The sequence below is a fragment of the Sitophilus oryzae genome, unplaced genomic scaffold (assembly GCF_002938485.1).
Source record: "Sitophilus oryzae breed Bouriz unplaced genomic scaffold, Soryzae_2.0 scaffold_1657_pilon_pilon, whole genome shotgun sequence".
NCBI lineage: Eukaryota > Metazoa > Arthropoda > Insecta > Coleoptera > Curculionidae > Sitophilus > Sitophilus oryzae.
In genome coordinates this window covers 1,384,766-1,402,913 of record NW_022146344.1, presented here as the reverse complement: position 1 = coordinate 1,402,913, position 18,148 = coordinate 1,384,766, and the positions used below count along the sequence as shown (strand labels likewise).

The following is an 18,148-nucleotide window of genomic DNA, read 5'->3' as shown; positions in this document are numbered from 1 at the left end:
AAGTTGACATATGATATATCATTCTATTCAGAGTTTCATTTTCTATGGAATAACGTAGAAATATACCCAGAGTTCCATTTAAAAATTGTTGTTGTCATTTCCGGTGAAACCGGAAACGATCAAAAACAATTGAATATGTTAATCAATCCTAATTTACGTCATATACCAACATACCAAATCTGTTTTTTTTACAACAATCATTCAGTCAAGCCTTGGTAATTCTGATTTTTTTAATTTTTAAATACGCCAGCCTTTATATCGGCACATTTAATTATTACTTAGCTTTGATAATAATAGTACTTAATGTAATAAAACAAACTGGTCATAGTTCTGTGGACACAAGGAATTAGTTAAGTTGAAAAATATAGGTGCGTTTTACTTAAGTTACTATAAAACTAAAGATTAATTTGTATAGTTTAATATTTAAAGTCTAAATGCTTCAGTCAATTATATCATCATTATCATCGCATCCAATACGACAACAGGAAGATTTTTAAATCAAGAAATAGGGACAGAAATACCCCTTGAAACAAAACGAAAAATATGTTTTGTTATTTAGACCAAGTGTTTTGTATCACAGAAAATATTCTGAAAAATTTGCAGTACTAACAGCATAAGTATAAATACAATATGATCGAAAAAAAATGTCAGTGATGGCTATTGAATGAAGATCGCTGTCGTTTTATATGTAAAATTATATAAGGAATGTCATGGATGTTAAATTCTAAGCCAATTCGACACCGTTTTTTTTTTCGATCATACGGTATTAGATAGCTCGGTAAATACATATAAATTAATTATACCCTCGATTATACCATAATAATATGATTGAATAGAACGACGTCCGATTAAATTCTTCATTTTACAAATAAAAGGACAGCGATCTTTATTTCCAAGCCATTTCAAATTGTTCAATTATCCAATAAATAGTCAAGAAAAATAAGTCATAAATCTTCAAGAAAATGGAAATAAACACCCAAATTTTTTTTGACTATAATGTTCGTAATATGTGATAGATAACTAATGCTGAATATCAGTTCAAGTTTTTAAGTTTGTCCACTATCAAAAAAAAATGTAAAAGGGCAATAACTCATCATTCTCTAGGAATCATATATAATTTTTAAATAGTATCGGCACAGCTAATTATTAAGGTGCCCGGTGGCGTAGAGGTACAGGCTGTTGTCTACCAATCTCAAGGTAGTCGGTTCGAATCCCACACCCGGCATTTCATCAGCCGACTATTTTTATTAAAATAAAAATAGTTTGGGTACCTAGGTCGACTCAGCCTTAAATGAGTACTTGGGATTCACAATCCTGCGGTAATAATAGGCGGTTGAAGCGTAGTGCTAGCCACATTACCTTCCTTGATACCGAACGGCTCTAGTATAGCAAGCTGTACCTTGCTACTCCCAAGGCGTTAAACGCTATATACGGGAGCTATTATTATTATCGGCACAGCTTATCCATAACCAACCTGCCGAATTGAGATTCTTTTCATGGAACTCTGCGTATCTATGTAGATATTCGCTTATATAAGAGTCGCGTTAATTGTCAGCTCCACTGTAACTACGTCTAAAACACGATCGAGATTGGTGCTCCAATGACTACTGATATCTGTAGGAGAATAGACGCAGCCATCACGTTAAACGCGAATAATTAAAAACAAGCCAGCAAAAAGATGACCAGCTGGTACTGAATAATCTGTGATATAACTGTAATGAGTGTAACACATACATTTTCAAATGAAAACATTTATCTATTCTTTATACTTTTGTTGCCATAAATAGTCACTATACTTACCAACTTCTATTTACTTAAAATTATTGAAAAAACTTAAAATTTAAGTGAGGATGCAGTCAATAATCACCACATAGGCTAATAAAACTACTTTTTCAAATTTGTCTTTTTTCTGTTATACAATTTTAAAATGTTAATGCCTTTGTTATTTATACATTTTAGAAACTGTCCTGATGATGGGAATAAAATTCTCGAAAGCTTGACAAAAAAAAGATAAAAAAGACAAATTTGAAAAAGTAGTTTTATTAGCCTATGTGGTGATTATTGACTGCATTCTCACTTAAATTTTGAGTTTTTTCTTAACTTAGTCAGTCACGACTAACCTGCTATTTTTGAAATTATTGAATATACATTCAGGGCGTTTCTCAAAAGTGGCTCACACCTATAACTTTTTTAGATAAACAAACAAGATTTGGTATGTTAGTTTATGACATAAATCAGGATTGATTGACGTATTCAATTGTTTTCGGCCGCTTCCTGTTTCACCGGAAATGACTACAACACTTGATTTTTGAATGGCATTCTCGGTATTTTTTACTTTGTTCGATAGAAAATGACTCTGAATAGAATGACATAATATCATATGTCAACTTTTTACATATTTGCTTAAGAAAAAATCGTATTTTAAATTTTAACAACAATTTGATCGTCTAATATTTTTAAAAAAGAAATAAATCGTCATCAAAAATTTGATCTACTAATCTTTTTCGTGTCCCCCCCCCCATAAAAAAACGGTCGGTTAAAAGTTGCTCATGTCGTATTTTTAATCATAACTGAATTTTTTCAAATGGAACAAGGGTGGCTTATTAGCATTTTTGGAAAAAGCATTTTTTACGACTAATTTGGTACTACTCAATTCCCCAATTGGTATTTCTAGTCAAATTGTCGGTACATTTATGGCCATGGCACTAAATTTAAATACCATTTTCTATCAAATAAAGTAAAAAAAAATATCGACAGTATCATTTAAAAATCAAAAGTTGTAGTCATTCCCGGTGAAACAGGAAGTGACTGAAAACAACTGAATACGTCAATCAATGTTAATTTATTTCATATGCTAATATACATAGGTACCACATTTCAGGTTATTTTTATCTGAAGAGATAAAAATATTATAGGGGTGAGCCACTTTTGAGAAACACCCGGTGTATATTTAATAATAAATTATTTTCGCACAAGACTTGTTTCAGTAAGTAGAATTATTACTTTTTTCATTATTAAAAATTCGTGCTATAATGTGATTGACAATTTCAGCCTCTCAAGCTGATGCAACTTTGTGACCCGAGATATCACATTCAAAATGTATCTTTGACAATTTTAGGACTACGACAATAGTTTTTTATTGCAATTTGCGGATATTTGTCAGGTGCTTTAATTTAGCTGCTATTTTTTCATTATCAGCTATTTTTGCATTTTCTTCGATCATAACCTGAAACTTTGATCTATGATAACTTGATTTTTGTAGAAGATACCTTTTTAATTTGTATTAAGTTTCTTTTTTTTATTATTTTTTGAGAAATAATATACAGGGTGAGTCATAAATAAGTGCAAATATTTTTAGGGGTGGTATATTTCAACCTCAGAAACACATAGCGACCCCAGAAAACGGCATTTTTCGAAAAAAAAATTGGATTTTTTTTAATTTTTAGTTAAAAATCCTAATATTATGGCAATATAGGTAGTAGGTATATTAAATTTACAAAAAAGAAAACCCAAAAAACAGTAGTTCTCAAAATATGAACAAAAATCTTTTTTTTTTTTAGATTTTCAAAGTAAAATAACTGGTTTATTTTGGATTTATTTGAAAAACGGCAAAGAGAAAATACGTTTCTTTTGTCGAGATCTGCCAGCCCTGGAAATATTTGCACTACATAGATATAAATTAAATTAATGTAATATATTAATAATAAAAAATCCTCCATGTCTGATATTAACAGACATTTTTTTGCTCTGCAAAATGCAGGTATTTCAGTGTCAGCAAGTGAGATCATATTTGATAGTAGTTAACTTCATCTTGAATTATCCACATTGAATATAAATTAAGAATTAAGGAACTTAGATCGACTAGGTGATTCAAGAAGCCATTAAAAAAATAAAAAAAATCTCATAATACCATAAGAAACAAATCTAATATAGAAAATTAGATATAATAATTTAAATAAAGAGACATACATAATTAAAGTGCCTGTCTTATCGTCCATAATATGTTTTTTGTTTCATCAATAGTATTTATTAATCCTTAATAATTAATTGTTTTCTATTTACAGTCTGCATGGTTTTGAATCCCTTGGTGAATACCCTTGTTGACGAAATTCACTGATATCTTTTAATTTTTAATTTACTTAAGTACTTTAATTTAATGCTTGATTCAATGTGAAAAAATCCGAATTACAAAAAAACAATGATTTAAAATAAAACTAAAAGTGTCTAGATATCGAATGAATTAATTTAAGTGTATTAAAACAAAGAATGGCAGATACCATCTTCTACTTATGTCTAATCTTTTATACAAAAAATACTTTATTTAGTACTTTCTTACCGAATTTTAAGATTTAATTATTTGATTATATAATTTAATAATGTTAATAGTAAATAGCTACAAATTCATCAATATTGATCTAAATAATATCATTCCATTTTTATGATTAGGTAAGTACATAGAAAAATGGATTCTGAATTTTCTTCTGAAATGATTATTAGGTTTTCTTTCATTTATTTTTCAGGATCTGTTATATTAGGTATTTACTTTAAACTATTGGTCAGTGAGATTAATATGTATAAGTAAATAAAATTAAGGTTTACTTAAAAAATATAAATTCTGGATATTTTCTGTATCTATAAATTAAAAGAGCGATATACAAAAAATATTAAATGCTCTTACTTGGTTTATATGTCCTTTGTATTGAACTTTCCTGCAAGCGACTGTTGAAACTGAACCTTCTGATCAGATCACCAGATGCAAAATTTTTCGGAAAAAAGTAAAAAACCGGAAAGAAAACTGACGATGAAAACTGATACAAACGACGAAACGTATACGGCCTCGGTGGTTCGCAACGGTCACTACGATTCGCTCTATAATGTCACTTGTTTTTATTTTTCCTCGCGATATACCAGCAGCGTGCAGCGGCGGTTTGTTCCACGGATTTTCACCGAAGGATGATGGTTGTTGGATGCTGATTTTAACAACTAGCGGACCGCATACATGACCCAAGTTATTATAGGAATCTACTACTCTGCCCCCTACTCCTCACACTCCTCCACCAGTCACGGCTTTTCTTGTTAATTATCCCATTGCGTTCTGTTTTTTTTTTCTCGTAAAATTGGCGGGAAAAACGCATGCAACGTGCGTACTAATTGATACTTTCGATGGAAATATTCATTGATGCAATTGAATATTGACGTTGCATTTTAATTTTAGCCCTGCAAAAGTAAAATACCTTTTTTGTGATTATTCATTTTTTTTAAATATCAGAAAAACGAAACAGCAATTATCATTTTTTTACAGAAAAGAGCTTTCAAGATTATTCAGCGTTTTTTCTGCGTTTTACCAAGAAATTGCAAATAGCTCTCATCGCCCCTAAAGTACCGCATGATAAAAAAAAAACGGCGTCAAAGACGGCTGCGGAATGACAATCGTTGATAATTTTAACGAGGTCAATCTCTAGACGTCATTTACTGTAAATCGACATAAAATTTTACAAAAATTAACACTAATTATAGAAAAATTAAAAAAGGATACAAAGTTTCACCTAAAAATCTGTTTCCAAAAGATTATTTTGTCTTGAATTTTAAACTACACCGACCGTTTAAAAATCATTATTACTTATTGTAAAAATCGATTACAATCTTTTTAAGGCCAACTGGCAGTACCTGCCATTAAAAAATAAAGAAAAGTATAGGCCAAGTAAATAACCTCGAGGGCTTAGGGTTTGATCTCGTCAAAATTATCATCGATTGTCAATCCCCCAATCAAAACCGTCTTTGACGTTGTTCTTTTTTCGATGGGATGGTATCATACTTATTAAATAAAGTAAAATCTAATTTTTATAATTAAATTGAGACAGTCAATCAAGTAGGCCTAAAGATGAGCCTACCTGGCCTACCCCCTATAGGGATTGCCACGGTTCAAAGTTTTTCTTTCTAAGTACTTTATATGGGTCCGGCAACAATGCGTCGGGCATTTGTAGCTCCTAGCTCCTATAATAAATAACTTAGAAATTTTGGATAAGTGCAAACCTAAAGTGTGTATTAGAATGTATTCCAGGAAAATATTTTAACTACTACAGGGTGGCTCAAAAAAGTGTGAGTGGATCAGGATGATTTTTTTTAAATAGGACACTCTGTATATTGTTCCATTTTTTGCTTCCTTTCTGATCACTTTACATAATCCTAATACCGGGTGCGTCTAAAAAGTGGCTCATCCCTATAACTTTTTTATTTTTTCAGATAAAAAAAACGAGATTTGGTATGTTAGTATATGCCATAAATTAGGATGGATTGGTATATTCAATTGTTTTTGGTCACTTCCTGTTTCACCGGAAATGACTACAACTTTTGATCTTTAAATGGCACCGTCGGTATTTTTTTACTTTATTCGATAGAAAATGACATTCTGAATAGAATGATATATCATATGTCAACTTTTGGCATTCTCATTGATGCAATTGAATATTGACGTTGCATTTTCATTTTAGCCCTGCAAAAGTAAAATACCTTTTTTGATTATTCATTATTTTTAAATATCAGAAAAACGAAACAGCAATTATCATTTTTTTACAGAAAAGAGCTTTCAAGATTATTCAGCGTTTTTTCTGCGTATTACCAAGAAATTGGAACTAGCTCTCGTCGCCCCTAAAGTACCGCATGATCGAAAAAAAAACGGCTTCAAAGACGGCTGCGGAATGCCAATCATTGATAATTTTAACGAGGTCAATCTCTAGATGTCATTTACTGTAAATTGACATAAAACTTTACAAAAATTAACATTAATTATAGAAAAATAAAAAAAGGATAGAAAGTTTCCAAACACCCAAAAATCTAAACGTTCTCTAAAAATCTGTTTCCAAAAGATTATTTTGTCTTGAATTTTAAACTACACCGTTTAAAAATCATTATTACTTACTGTAAAAATCAATTACAATCTTCTTAAGGCCAACTGGCAGTACCTGCCATTAAAAAATAAAGAAGACTACAGGCCAAGTAAATGATCTGGAGGGCTTAGGGTTTGATCTCGTCAAAATTATCATCGATTGTCAATCCCCCAATCAAAACCGTCTTTGACGTCGTTCTTTTTTCGATGGAATGGTATCATACTTATTAAATAAAGTAAAATCTAATTTTTGGGATCAAATTAAGACAGTCAATTAAGTAGGCCTAAAGATGAGCCTACCCGGCCTACCCCCTATAGGGATTGCCACGGTTCAAAGTTTTTCTTACTAAGTACATTATATGGGTCCGGCAACAATGCGTCGCGCATTTGTAGCTCGTAGCTCCTATAATAAATAACTTAGAAATTTTGGATAAGTGCAAACCTAAAGTGTGTATAATAATGTATTTCAGGAAAATATTTTAACTTCTACAAGATGGCTCAAAAAAGTGTGAGTGGATCATGATGATTTTTTTTAAATAGGACACTCTGTATTATTCCATTTTTGGCTTTCTTTCTGATTACTTTACATAATCCTAATATATTAGATATTAAATATGTTTTGGTAGTTTTAGAAATAATAATAAAAAAATATTTTTTTCAGTCTTGAAAAAAAAACGTTTAAAAATATGTACAAGAAATGTCCTGAAATCAAAAGTATACTAGGTATTTACTATAGTTGGTCTGTACTTAACTTTGCTATAAATATCGTAATCTTAAACCATACAGGGTGTTCAAAATTCTATTCCAAACTTTCTCAAATATAAAATAGTTTTTCTTCGTTTTTTTAAATCGAACCGCTAAAAATTCTAAAATGCATGAAATACAATATATGCTTATTTTTTAATTCTCCATGTAACAAAGAAATAATAACGGGTGTTTCATTTAAAAAAAAGAAGAAAAACTATTTTATATTTTAGAAAGTTTGGCATCAGTCTCTCTACAAGAGATGGCACATGTTTTTTGAAACAACCTGTATGAGATTTGGTTGATTTATTAAATTAATTTTACTGCAATTAACAATTATTGTGATTCTGAAGGTATGGCGTGTTTTACTCACATCTGGAAACATAGATGACATCCGTACACTCCGTATGGTCTTTTAATAACTTTAACACGTGGAAAGAAGTTGTTAATAAGTTCATTTGAAGACGTGGATAACTTCTTGTACACCCTGATATTTAATCCTTTTATCAAAGAATACATATACTGTTATATTCTACTGATGGCATGTTGTTATCCATATCCGGAGAGTAAGAGCCTAAATATGCATTTTGGGGGTTTTCTGCGCGAAAAAAGTTAAAATCTCTATCCTCTTCCAAAACTCACGACACTCACACACAATAATAAATAATTTTCGAGATATGAAAAACTAGACGATCCTGATACGGTCAATTTTATAGGTTCGGATTAATCCTTAGGTAAAAGTTAATAATGAACTTTCCTACAGAAGTCAGCAGGTTTAATAGCTGGAGGTAAACTGCAATTTAAACTTTATACTCCTATTGGTGGATAACTGGACAGTGTCAAAGCTATGAGCATGCGCATTTATTTATTCCGAAAATGGTATTTTTTAAGTTTATCTTAATAGCTTTGTTCGGGTTCTTGTTATTACCGATTCTGAACCGTCCTAGAACTGTGATGCGTATGCGCAGAAGGAAATATGAAGACATTATTTCATTTTCGCATGCGCTGCAGAGTTCTAGGACGGTTCAGAATCGGTAATAACAAGAATCCGAAAAAAGCTAATATAAGTATCGATTGTTTTAGTTGAAAAATGAGCCAAATAAAATAAAGTACTGAGGTAATATGAAATTGAATTATTCTCTTATCTCTATTTAATATTTTTGAATTATAAACTTTTTGAATCAAGGGAATAAATTTGAACTCTTCAAATATCATAAAATTATATTTAATGTAATTATAAATTAATATTTAATAAAATTTGTTACCAAAACAAAAAAAATATATTATAAGGAACAAAGTATTGCTCTGGGACAATACTGAGACTGACATTTTTGTAGAAAGTTTGTAGTTAACATTAAAAAATATTTCACAATGTTATCTACTCGCACTCATATACTAGTACAGTTGTAAAAGGGTTTCAACTTTGTAAGGAAATATAAGAAGTTAAAAATACATGTTATTTTGACATTCTCAATGTTACCTCAAAAGAGTAGGTTAGGTTAGCTCAATGAATATCATGTGCGCCTCTTAATATAATTTAAAATCAAAGATCACAAAAAAACAGTTTCTCGTTAAATAGCTCGTTTTTATCCTTTAAATCGTTTGTGCATTCAGAGTTTTAAATTCACTTAATTGAGATTAAATTTATCACATTTGATAAAACCGACGGTAAAACAAAAACAAACCGCAGTTGCTATTAGCGCGTTAAAGTATATATTTTTAAAATATAAATTTGACATTGCTGTGTATATTAAAAATTGAATACGTTGATGGACGTCATGATCTGTTGAGGACTGTTTTCAAGAAGGTGAAGATACAATGTAAGTAACTTTAATGTAAAAAATACACAAATATTTTCATTGCATTATCAAAAATATATTGTTTTTAATATCAGAACTATATTTAATTATTAGACAAAGAAACATCTACATCGACATAGTAGTTCCCGCTGATCTCCAAAGTTAATCGATGTCAGACGAAGGGAGATCTTAGACGGGTGACGGAAAACTCCGGCGTGTTCTTGTTTGAGGGCAAAATAATTCTCATCGAATCGTATACTGCCCATTATTACCCATTTGATACTGGATGATCTGGATAGCTTGATATCTTGCAGGTAAGAATCGATGAATACCTGCATGAGTATTTTCTGCCGTTACATTTTCACCCCCCTGTATCTTCGTTGTGGATAAAACTAAAATCTTAATTTTTAGTCATTAAGCGAACATGGTATAGCTGCCTATATTGCCAATAATATACAGGGTTGTTCACCACATACGACACGGAGTATTGTAGCTAAACGATTAAATTTTTACAAATTGTAAGTTTTGGGTTCGTTGAAGGACTATTAGAGCTACAATTTGAAAATATTTTTACAAGATACAGAGTGTCCCAAATAAGTAAAAAATATTATAGTTGTATTTTTTTAAATGGAACACCCTGTATATTATTCTATTTTTGGCTTCTACGATTGAAATAAAGGTAAATTTGATTAAGGTTTATCACACTTAAATCTTACCATATTTGAAATATTTTCTATTTTAGGAAATTGCAGTAAAAATTTTGAGGCTTCATTTCTCCAAGGGTATCAAGTTTTTAAGACTAAATATTTACTGAAGATTATTTATTGATAAGATATTATGTAGCAATAATAAAATATTTACTACTTTATACAGACTGTCCAAAATTTATATTAAATAATTACTAGCTTTAAAGGACAATAACTTGTTTAATTTAAATGGAACACCCCATATATTTTAGGAGAATTAGATGTACAATTTAATTGTCTATCAAATTATATTTTTTACCTATCTTTTCAAGTTTTCGTAGAAAATGCATTTTCTTATAATTTAGACCTCATTTGTCACTATACCCCTAAAACAACATATATGTACAAAATATTACAGGTGGTAAATATTGCAAGCCTATTGGTATACAAAAAAAGTATTTAAATCTTTGTAAAAGAGTATACCAATTAAATATACCACCATTATTTCCCACCAAAACTTAGTTAATTACATACTTTTAAATTGTTTTAATTAATAAAGTATTCTAAATAAATGTGGATTTGGCTCAGAAATCAATATAATAATAATAAGTTTTGAAAATGAACGTCTCTGTTTTTATAAATTAGCATTCGTCAAAAAATGACATAAAATTTATAAAGTGTTACTTTTTACCACAGTGTCTAATACACAAACAAAATTCAGTTTTTCAGTTTTGGAACAATTATTATTAATCAACGTAAACAGTCAATTAATGTAGTTTGAATACTGGGATCATATTAATTGGTCCTCTTTAACAAAAAATATTCAAACAGTTTTTTATTTTATGTTTTAATGAAATAAGCCAACTATATCGACAATATTGGTGTCTGTACTCTTTGAAAATTTGTTACATCTTTAAAAATAATCTAAAATGTCAATATTTCATGGGTATAGTGATTAATAACGTCTAAATTATAAGAAAATGCATTTTCTACGAAACTTGAAGAGAGGTAAAAAATGATATAACATAATTTGATAGACAATTAAATTGTGCATATGATTGACGTAAAATATACAGGGTGTTCCATTTAAATTAAACAAGTTATTACCGTTTAAAGTTAGTAATTATTTAATATAAATTTTTGGACACTCTATAAGGTAGTAGAATTTTTATTATTGCAACACAATATCTGATCAATAAATAATCTTCAGTAAATATTTAGTATTAAAAACTTTGAAACCCTTGGAGAAATAAAGCCTTAAAATTTTTACTGCAATTTCATAAAATTGAAAATATTCCAAAAACGGTAAGGTTTAAGTGTGATAAACCTTAATGAAATTTACCTTTATTTTAATCGTAGAATCTAAAAATAGAATAATAGACAGGGCGTTCCATTTAAAAAGATACAACTATAATGTTTTTTACTTATTTGGGACACTCTGTATCTTGTAAAAATATTTTTAAATTGTAGCTCTAATAGTCCTTCAACGAACCCAAAACTTACAATTTGTAAAAATCTAATCGCTTAGCTACAATACTCCGTGTCGTATGTGGTGAACAACCCTGTATATATACAGGGTGGCCCATCGAAAACGTTCTGCAAGGCATAACGGCCAGGGGAATTTTTTTTCAGAAAACTCAAAAACACGTCAATTTTATTTGTGAGGGGGACAACTTTTGCCCCAAAAATGATTGCAAAATCTTAAACCCTCTAAGCGGGGGTGTCATCCCCCACTTTTTTTCAAATGGGAAGGAGGGTCAAGTGTTACCGCAATGAAAAGAGCTTTCTATTCTCTATACTTTCCCGCTTCGTTTTTGAAAATCGGTTAAGTTATTGAGAAAATATGAAGGATTGAAATTTGTAAAGTTTATTTAAACATTTATCAGAGTAAATGATATGGATAAATTCCTTCGACCAATTTGCTGTTTTTTCTTATTATTTCTAGATGTTTTTGCATTTTTTCACTGGCCACAAGGTTGAACGATCAGGTGCGGTAGTTGCTAGATAGCTGTTCTTTGACTTGTGCGTTGAAGTGCTTCTCAATATCGTTAAACTTTTTAACGATTTTGGTGTACTCACTTGCAGAAAAAGTGGAAATAATCGAACTTTATTTTAAAATAATGAATGTGGCAATCGGTTTGCGCAGATATTCAATGAACGTCATCCTGAACACCTTTATGGCAAAATTGATCGCGAGTTAGCAAAATTTCGCGAAACTGGTTCAGTTATGAATAAAAAGAAGCAGAGGGAGAATCCTGTAGTAAATGACGCTATGGAGGTATTCGTATTGGGTCAAGTTGCCATAGATAGTACGCTGAGTACAAGAAAATTAGCCAATGAGACCGGCGTGAATCGTACAAGCGTCCAAAGGATATTAAAAAAACACAAGTTCCACCCGTACAAAATTCAGTTGGTACAAGAACTCAACGAAGACGTTTTAAAATAAAGTAAAATAAAGTTTATTTTTAAAATTGAGTTCGATTATTTCCACTTTTTCTGCAAGTTGAAAAGAAGTTCAACGCAAAAGTCACAGAATGATTGACTTTGTTTCTAGGCCTTAAAATGCCTAGAAACATTATTTCACATTTTTCTTGTTTCTAGGCCTTAAAATGCCTAGAAACATTATTTCACAGTTTAATAGAGTGAGAATAGTAACACTGTCTCAACAGGGCTACCGGCAAGTTACAATAGCCGAAATTGTAAGAGTTAACCAAAGCGATGTTTCGCGAATATTTAAAAAATTCAGTGAGACAAACAAGGTTACAGACCGGCCTGGAAGGGGTAGAAAAAGAGTTACTATTGGAGCTATCTAGCAACTACCGCACCTGATCGTTCAACCTTGTGGCAAGTGAAAAAATGCGTAAACATCTAGAAATAATAAGAAAAAACAGCAAATTGGTCGAAGGAATTTATCCTTATCATTTACTCTAATGTTTAAATAAACTTTTCAAATTTCAATCCTTCATATTTTCTCAATGACTCAACCGATTTTCAAAAATGAAGCGGGAAAGTATAGAGAATAGAAAGCCCTTTTCATTGCGGTACCACTTGACCCCCTTTCCTATTTGAAAAAAAATGGGGGATGACACCCCCGCTTAGAGGGTTGAAGATTTTGCAATCATTTTTAGGGCAAAAGTTGTCCTCCTCATAAACAAAATTGACGTGTGTTTGGATTTCTTGAAAAAAAAATACCCTGGCCGTTATGCCTTGCGGAACGTTTTCGATGGGCCACCCTGTATAATAATTATACCTAATATTTTGTGAATCGGTCATTTTTGTTTCAAACTTAAAATTTTTAGTTAGCATTTTAGTTAGCATTTAGCTTATATAACAGAAGAAAAAAAAAATGAAAAATGCCGAGGCCTAGTGTCAGAGTTGCGACGAACTTTGGTCTGGAGAGCATTTGGAAGACGAGCACGCTTGAATGCAGCTCAACCCCGTGTCCCGTTTCAAGGGGAAGCATTATGGTATGGGCAGGTATAATGCACGGAGCTCGAACTCCTCTTGTTTTTATTGATGGCACAATGACAGGTGCTTCATATCTTAGAGACGTTTTAGAGCCTATTGTGCGTACATTTTGAGGGGCAGTAGGGGATGAATTCTCCCCATCGCACTTTAGCGGTTCGTGAATTTTGTGAGGAAGAGGGTAGGTATAAGAAAACTGTGGTGACCACCGATGTTTCCAGATATGAATGTAATCAAGCATGCTTGGGACATGCTAAAACGCCATATTGCTAAAAGGGGATCCCCCCGTACCTTAAATGAATTGAAAATTGCTGCGCGCAAAACATGGGAAGCCATTCCTCAACATCTTCTGGACAACTTAATTGAGAGCATGCCACGTCGTCTCACAGCTTGCATTGAGGCTCGAGGAGACAACACAGACTATTAGTTGTGAGAAATAATTAAAATTGTTTTCAATATTTTCTGTTTAAAATGAAATTTGTTTTTGTTGATTTTCACTCATTATGAAATAAAATTGTAACAGCCTAGATTTTGCATTTTGCACTTAGATTTTTAATTTTATATTAGTTTGGTTTGGTTTGGTCGTGTAGTAAGCCAATATGTCCAAAAATATAAAAATAATCATATTAGGTCCAAAATAAAATAAAAATATCGTTATATGCAATAATTTTGGCCATGTGTGGAATTACCATAATACCTATGATCTAAAAAAACGACGTCCAGTTGGCTTGGAAATGACGATCGACGACTTTACTTTTGCATATGGAATGACAGTGATCTTCATTTCATAAACATCGCTAATGCCGTTTTTTTCGACCGTATGGTATTTATTATAATGCTGGGCCACAATTAAAGACCCATATCCCCAAAGTTTAACAATATTACTTAACGATTGGAAAATATGAGGATCATTTTTTGGAAACCGATGTTATCAATGATGATATTTCCAACAATTCACACAGCTTTTTAAGTTTTTTTAATACCACTTTCCACATTTATCACGGATTTGCTTAAATAAAATTTAAATTAAACTCACAAAATGGCAATAATTTTTTATTTTGGACTTTGAAAAACGACGCTTTAAACACTTTACGGTATTTTTTCCATGAGGGCGGTTTAAATTTTAGAAAATAATATATTATGAATATAATTCTTGAAGATCCTCACTTTTGACAAGAGAAAATTATTTGTCCTTGTTTGCGGTTGTTCCCAGCAACAGCTATAGCAGCGCCATATCGTAAACAACGTAAGCGACCCAAAACAATTAAAAATTTTTGCGGGAATCCCAGCAGTCCAATCTAAATTTCCTTTATCAGTGATAATTTCTAACAAAGTTGTTGTATAGGTGCTTTCATAGAAACCAAATGACATGAGATCTCACAACTTTTTTTAGTAGAAGAACTGTGATTTTTTTACACTCTATTTATGTTTTTGATGGGATAAATAGGTATTTATTGAAAGATGGTCTCTAAAATTTGCCTCCAAAAAAAGACTTTGTTTATAGTGCTATGTTCAAAAGAAAAGAACAGTGGTTTATTATGTATATCTTGCTGTCGTTTTAAACCAGTGGTATGCTGTAAATTTTGTGTATTTAGTATAAAATTTTAAACGCATACTCGCTAAGCCAATAGGCCATTATATGGCTAAATTAGCCTTGACTGTTGGCTGCGTGCTTCGTCTAAATTACCCCTAAAAAGGAAACTTTAACCTCATTTGATCATGATTTGTGAAGTAAAATTTTTGTAGGGTATATCTCTGATAATTTTCCTAGATCCGCCTCTGATACTTGAAATCAATGGTAGTGTACTGTCAAGGTGCTACTGACTATAAAAATAATTGCTAAAACAAGTTATCGAATCCAGCTGGTTATTTTATGATGTTCGGACGCCCCAGAAAAATTAACGCCACTTAAACTCTCTTGTCGGTTTAATTTTCCACAAACAAATAATAAGTTTTATTTGCCTACTAGATCTACCCACATCGAAATTAGATTACACCAGCAAATTGATTTAACCATTTAACCAATAACAGTTTTATTGCTTCGGTATAAAAAAACGGAATATATCGTCGGTTTACAAGCAAAACACACTAAGTCCAATTATTTTAATTTTGATTTATTTATATCATTTGACTAGATTTCTTCCAGAATATAGATCTATATCCAGGAAAAATCTACTATACCTTCTAAGAATTATTAGTTTAATTTGTAATTTACTTTCATATTCATTAAATCCATAATGTCGCTATATTAGTTCATGAAATTCCATTAAAAATGTATTCGTTTTTGGACTTAGTGTGTTTTGCTTGTAAACCGACGATATCTAATCAAGGAATTAAGTACCTAGATAATTTAATCACTTATAATACCATTTTTTTCGCATTCTCTTAATTCTCTACCTAGAAATCAAGAATTAAACTCTACTACGACGTGAATCAATAAAAATTATAAGTTTTGTATTGAAAAGTGTAGACACACATCAATTATAGAATGATATATTACAAGGATGTTTTGTATCAACTTCTCAGTATTCTATAAAAATAATTTTAGATATAATTAATTTGAAAAGTTGGTATTTTTAATTCATCACTACAAAAACCGGAAATTCATTTCATTTTTGTTGTTTCACTTCTAGGTATTTAACTTCATTTATTACTAATATTAGTAATAAGAGTGTTAGATTATACCGTATATGATAAAAAAACGGCGTCAGCGATAGCTGTGAAATGAAAATCTCTGTCATTTTATATGTATAATTATGTGGGAAATGTCAACGATCGTCATTACCAAGCCAACTGGACGCCGTTTTTTTTTCGATCATACACAACAATTAATTCGGTTTTAAAACAATTATACTTACAAATATTTACTTAATACCTTTACCATTAAAGTAGTTAATGTTTTTTAGTAATAATTTAATTTATGAATATACAAAGAAACCAGAAAAGAGCCAATCGTTGATTGTATTTTATGGGGTGACTATTGGCCTTGAAAGTGTGAAAAGTCACTGCGACCTTTTCAGACCCTATTGTATCTTATTATCTTATTCCTTCTTATCTCTAGTAGTATATACTTTTCACAAAACCTAATAACTTGGAGAGAACCTTTCATACAGCTCTTTGCCAGTGACTTATCGTTAGCCGAGTTCAAAGAACCGCACATTTGCTAGACTATCTCACTGACAGAATGCCCTCTGTCGTTTTTTCTTCTGATTGGCAGAATCGTTTGGTAATGCCATCAGTTTCAAACGCCTATTAAAGTTGCAATGTCCATTCAGTAACCCCAATGGAGTTTTCTTATCAGGTCTTATGTTTGCTTATCAGGTCTGCTGCAAATTTTGAAAAAGTGTTCTACTATAAAAGGTTTCGCCAAAGGAACCAGTAGTAACTTATTTACTGGTAGTTTTTTCCCTTAGGTTAGGAGGTGCCCGGTGGCGTAGAGGTACAGGCTCTCGTCTACCAATCTGAAGGTAGTGGGTTCGAATCCTACACCCGGCATTTCATCAGCCGACTATTTTTATTAAAATAAAAATAGTTTGGGTACCTAGGTCGACTCAGCCTTAAAATGAGTACTTGGGATTCACAATCCTGAGGTAATAATAGGCGGTTGAAGCGTAGTGCTAGCCACATTACCTTTCTTGCATACCGAAAAGGCTCTAGTATGGCAAGCTGTACCTTGCTACTCCCAAGGCGTTAAACGCCTATATACGGGAGCTATTATTATTATTTTTCCCTTAGGTGGTGGAATACGGTACATCAAAATAATTAAAAATTTGTACAAGATGGGCCAAATTGGACACTTTTAAGGGGAAATACCCTTTTCCTGAGGAGATAGAGAACTAATATCGGTGTTTGGACCTCATTTTTCATAAAAAACATAATGGTAAAAACAGCACATTGATATCTGTTACCGTTTCGGTGTTACGAGATGTTTTTAAAAGATGTACATTTTTAACAACTCGCTGTAATTTTTTTGCTATAGAAAATTTTGTATTTTTGTGAAAACATTTCCACAGCACCTTTTTACGTAGAATTTAATGGGTTAAGTAATTTTTTAAATTATTAATTTAGGAGATATCAACAGAAAAAATTAGTTTTTATATGGGACTCCTTGTATATTTTTAATTCACTGAAAAGAACTTTAAATTACTTTCCCAAAATAGAGCATATTTCTACTAAAAACTCGTCTACTTTAAATATGTAACCTTTGAATGGCGCTGCGCTCCGGCCGTAATGCAGAAAACAAATGCTTACCGGTAGCCTGCCAGCCCCCCCCAGCAATTAAAGCGAAAATAATATTTAAAATAAAAGAATTTTATAACAATTGAAACTATATTTAACAATAATAATACATTTAAACTATATTTGAGAACATTGATAATAAATAACAAACCAAGACATGAGACTTTCCTACAGGGGGTGTGTGAGGAAATGTCGACCATCTTCTCTTATGCACAGACGGAACCGTTTCTGGACATTTCTCGCGGAATTAATTAACTTCAGTGTTGATGAAAGATACCCCAGCATAACAGCTAAGTACTTCTAATTCTTGTCTAGAGTATACAAGCAAT

At 31.3% G+C, this 18,148-nt stretch overlaps 2 protein-coding genes across 2 annotated transcripts in view; one reads left to right on the top strand and one right to left on the bottom strand.

The window, feature by feature from the left end:
- LOC115880766 (ion transport peptide) overlaps positions 1-4,975 on the bottom strand; it is an 84,853-nt gene extending 79,878 nt beyond the window's left edge. The window contains exon 1 of the mRNA XM_030898051.1: positions 4,679-4,975. The gene's annotated coding sequence lies outside the window, so the exon portion shown is untranslated. The remainder of the gene's footprint in view (positions 1-4,678) is intronic.
- A 4,324-nt stretch (positions 4,976-9,299) lies between these two features.
- Positions 9,300-18,148, top strand: part of LOC115880764 (ATP-binding cassette sub-family A member 2-like) — an 83,549-nt gene continuing 74,700 nt past the window's right edge. The window contains exons 1-2 of the mRNA XM_030898045.1: positions 9,300-9,450; positions 9,544-9,743. The gene's annotated coding sequence lies outside the window, so the exon portion shown is untranslated. The remainder of the gene's footprint in view (positions 9,451-9,543; positions 9,744-18,148) is intronic.